Genomic DNA, 5,000 nt, shown 5'->3' on the forward strand with positions numbered 1-5,000 from the left:
TTGACGAAACTCAGGTGTCGGTAGGGATCAGAATCAAAACGACGGACCTGCAGACTGAAGCAAATTGCAGCAGCAGGAATAACGGTGCAGAGTTTTAAAAGCGTTGACATTGGAGAGACAGTAATGGAAGGGCAAACAAACAAAGAGAGCCCACCCTCACTCTAAACCCTATCGCTCCATTCCACCACGACGCCCTCTACCCCTGCCAGAAAACAAACCAACAAAGTATCAAGGGTGGAAATGGAGTTCAGATGAGAAAGCGGGGGGGGGGGGGGGGGGGGGGGCGGGGGGGCTGGAGGGGGGCGGTGGGTGGGTGGGCTGGGGGTGGGGGGGGGCGAGCGGAGGTTAGGGGATGGGGGTTGAGAGGTTGTGGGGTGGGGGCGGGGGCGGGGGGGGAGGGGGGTTGGTGGGGGGGGGGGGGGGGTTCGAGTTATTCTCAAACGTGAACAATCTTCCATCAATTCTATTGCACGCAAACTTCCCCCCACCCAGTCATTCCAACCAGCGCATCCTCTTTTTTTTTTTTTTTCCCTTTTTCTTTTTTATTCTTCTCCTCGACTTCCCCCCCCCCGCCCCCCCCAAACAAATTACTGCTAATACGTAGAGGCAGCAGCAGCAGCATTGCGTAAGAGAGGATGCCATCTCCAGTTTGTTTTTTGTTTTTTTCTGCTGTCCGCTCCATCCAAAAAAAAAAACAACCAAACTTTCAGCAGATTCCCAAGAGCCCTTTGCGGGATACAGACGGTTTTTTTTTTTTTCAATTTTTTTTTTATCCTAAAGAGACAAAAACTGTTTGCCAGCTTCACAGAGATCAAATTTCCCGAGAGATCAGGGAGCAATGGACGGCTTCAAACAATTTTTGTCGCGCTCTCCGGTGAAATCCCTTCACGATAACACACGGTTCTCCGGAAACGTAAGCAGTGCGTTTGATATGAATACAGACACAGGCAACAAGAAACAAAGAAACAAAGAAAGAAAGAAAACAATAGGAAACATAAATATATGTATAATGAATACATACCTAAACAATTAAGACAACAACAAAAAAAAAGAGAAAGAGAAAGATTCTTATTAATTGTCTATGAGAAAAGTGAAATTTGATGCAGCAACCTTACCCAAAAGAAGTATACAACATATATTTGTATGATAGATAAGTACATTGGCAACTGAGAAAGAAAGAAAGAAAGAAAGAAAGAAACACACACCCACACACACACACACACACACACACACATATGTATGTACATACATACATATATATATGTGTGTGTGTGTGTGTGTGTTAAATACATGTGTAAACAATCAAGAAAAAAAAGAAAGAAATCTAGTTATTTCTCTTTTTGTTTTCTCCTTCTTGATAGCCTTTTAGAAAAGCAAAATTCGATACAGTAATCTTATATAAAACATACATGCCTGTATGATAAATATATACATTGACAGTTGAGAAAGAAAGAAAGAAAGAAATATAAAACATATACAATTCATACGGAAGCAATCAAGAAAGAAAAAAAAAAGATAGAAATTTAGTTTTTACTTTCTTGTTTTTTGGTGGTTTGGTTTTTTTTTTCCTTGGTAGTCTTTTAGAAAAGCAAAATTCGATACAGTAATCTCATATAAAACATGTATGTCTGTATGATAAATATATACACTGATAATTGAGAAAGAAAGAAAGAAAGAAACAACAAAGAAATATATTGAATATAGTACATAAATACCAAATACCAAAGTGAAACCCACTGACGGGGATTTTATTCCCCGAAATGGACCGCGTATCTCAGCCAATGAATATGTACGGAGCAGAATTAAGAACCTTGCTGGACCTCAGGAACCTCTCCTTTCAACTGTGAAGAGACGCAAGCTGATATGGTTTGGGCACAACACTCGACACACCAGTCTGTCCAAAACAATCATGCAAGGCACCATCGAGGGCGGGAGAAGAAGAGGACGACAGCGGAAGAACTGGCATGAGAACATCAAACAATGGACCGGACTCCATACACGTGAGCTGCTGCCGGCGGCTGCTGACAGAGACAGATGGAGAAGGGAGGTTGCGTCTGCGGTCCTCAGGTTTCCCCCCAGTGACTACTTTGTAGTTATGGGCCTGAGAGAGAGAGATAGAGATAGAGATAGATAGATAGATAGATAGATAGAGAGAGAGAGAGAGAGAGAGAGAGAGAGAGAGAGAGAGAGAGCTAGCTCAGCCTCTAGTTAAGAAAACAATCTTCAGCACCCCAGCCAGTTTTCACTCAGAATGTCGAGGCGTGAACAAAGAAGTGTACCTGCATTCGGACAAATTCGTATACGTATGCTAGCAGCACCACATCTGCTAAGCAGATGCCTGACCAGCAGCGTAACCCAACGCGCTTTGGCCTAGGGGAGAAACAAAAATATGATAGATAAATACGTGACATATAACGAAATAAAGAATAGCAATGATATTGATAATGACACTGATAATGAAGATAATGAATGAATAAACAGACAGACAGACAGACATATAGATAGATAGATAGATAGATAGATAGATAGATAGACAGATAGATAGATAGATAGGTAAATGATAAGAAATTAGTTTATTAACATTCATTGCTTATTTATTTTATTATGTTTTTGTACGCCTATAGTTGACTTCATCAATTTTTGCGCCTTATAATATTATTATTAGTACTAGTAATTGTTTTTTTTTTAAATGTATTTATGTATTATTATTATTATTATTATTATTATTATTATTATTATTATTATTATTATTATTATTATTATTATTATTATTATTATTATTTTATTTTTCTCAAGGCCTGACTAAGCGCGTTGGGGTTACGCTGCTGGTCAGGCATCTGCTTGGTAGATGTGGTGTAGCGTATATGGATTTGTCCGAACGCAGTGACGACGCCTCTTTGAGCTACTGAAACTGAAACTGAAAACTGCTTCCCCGGCGATATACTGCGTCAGTGCCGATACAGGCGAGGAGAGGTTTTTGTTGATGTTTGTTTGTGTGTTTGTTTGTTTTCTGACGTCATTTCCCCTTGTAGTGGGATTTAACGCCTCGGGAAGTTCGACCAATCGTGAACTACGTTACTGTCGTAATGCCACGGTCAAACTCTGAGCCGAACAATTCATTTCATTTGGAGAATCGTCGCATGCCTAAAATTGAGGCTCAATATCGCCGCGCGCTTCATTTCTCTGGAACAGTCTCTGTCTCTCGCTGTCTCTCCGCTGTCTCTCTCTCTCTCTCTCTCTGTCTCTGTCTGTCTTTCTGTCTGTCTGTCTGTCTGTCTGTCTGTCTGTCTGTCTGTCTGTCTGTCTCTCTCTCTCTCTCTCTCTCTCTCTCTCTCTATATATATATATATATATATATATATATATATATATATATATATATCGCTAACGCCGTGGCTTCAAAGGACTGCTCCACATTCAGACCATCGAATGGTTTCAAACGTACTCTATGCTCACTGGGACTTTGCATTTCGTCAGACCGTATCCATCTCCAAATCTAAATCGTGCTGTAATCCAAATTACGTTATATTCGTGTTCATCGCTATAGGTATAAAACCTAAACCGAAAAAAAACTTGAAATGCCCACTTTGTGGAAATTGCAAAGAAGATGAAGTACATTATTGTCCTAGTATGTCCCGTGAAACAGAGTTTAAGACGATAGCTTATTCCCGAAAATTATCATAGGCAATTCTTTCTCTTCCGTTTTTAGTATGCTAATGTCTTTGTCTTCAACAAATCAAAGAGTAGTCAAACAAATATGTGTATTTTTTGTATCGAGCATTTAAAATAAGAGAGACATTGTGCTCGTAACAGACTGTATACCAATGTGTGTGTGTGTGTGTGTGTGTGTGTGTGTGTGTGTGTGTGTGTGTGTGTGTGTGTGTGTGTGTGTGTGTGTGTGTGTGTGTGTGACGGTATGATTATGTTGTTACAAACCTCTTCGTTTATGGGCCTTGGCCTATAATGAATAAACCATTCATTCATTCGTTCATTCATTCTCTTGGTAACACTGTGGCTTCAAAGGGTTGCTCTGAATCAGTTTTGCGAGCCTACGTCTACTTTTGCTTTGCTGCCAAATGTCTGTTACACTACCCGGTAAAGTCTGGTAAAATCGCAAGTAGAAAATAAATAAAAATCAATCAATCAATAGATAAATAACAATGATGCCCGCATTTCTGATAATCCCAGTCTTATCAAAAAAAACTGTCAGGAAATGGCACTGACGATTCGATTGTGCCAACGTCTGATGGGGTAAAAAAAAAAAAAAAAATTGCAATTGGAAATTTCTGCTATGAAATTGCACTTGCATTTTCCAAACCTCGTGGTTGACTCACTGATCTTTTCAATTTGCTGAAAAAACCCAACAACAACAAAAAACCAACGACAAAATATCAAACAACAAAAAAACAACAACCAACAACAAAAAACAAACAAAAAAAACAACAAAAAAACAAACAACAACAACAAAAAAACAACGTTATGTCGATTCCCTTCTTTCAGATATTTGATTAATACTTATTTTCCTGTTTTTGTTGTAATTATTGACACTCCTTTTTGGTGTGTGTGTGTGTGTGTGTGTGTGTGTGTGTGTGTGTGTGTGTGTGTGTGTCTGTGTCTGTGTCTGTGTGTCTGTGTGTGTCTGTTTCCGTGTGTATGCGCGTTTGTGTTCTTTGTTTACTTTTAAGTCTTTTCACTGTACGTGTAACTGAACGACAGAGAGAGGTGGGAGGGGAAGGGGGGGGAGAGAGAGAGAGACAGAGAGAGACAGACATAGAGAGAAAACGGAGACAGACACAGACACAGAGAGAGAGACAGAGAGAGACAGAGTGAGACAGACTGATAGAAAAAGAGAGAAAAATAACGTGTGTGTGTGTGTGTGTGTGTGTGTGTGTGTGTGTGTGTCTGTGTGTGTGTGTGTGTGTGTGTGTGTCTGTGTCTGTGTGTGCGCATGTGTGCATGCGCACAGCGGGCGTTTCCTGGTGCTTGTGGTACCTGCGCGC

The 5,000-nt window shown here is 40.3% G+C and overlaps 1 protein-coding gene across 1 annotated transcript in view; it reads right to left on the reverse strand.

Annotated features, from left to right (window-relative positions):
• Nucleotides 1-5,000, reverse strand: part of LOC143283855 (glutamate receptor-like) — a 341,357-nt gene that overhangs the window by 126,007 nt on the left and 210,350 nt on the right. The gene's annotated exons all lie outside the window — the stretch shown is intronic.

This window comes from Babylonia areolata, chromosome 7, assembly GCF_041734735.1.
Source record: "Babylonia areolata isolate BAREFJ2019XMU chromosome 7, ASM4173473v1, whole genome shotgun sequence".
In the NCBI taxonomy this organism is placed as follows: Eukaryota; Metazoa; Mollusca; class Gastropoda; order Neogastropoda; family Buccinidae; genus Babylonia; species Babylonia areolata.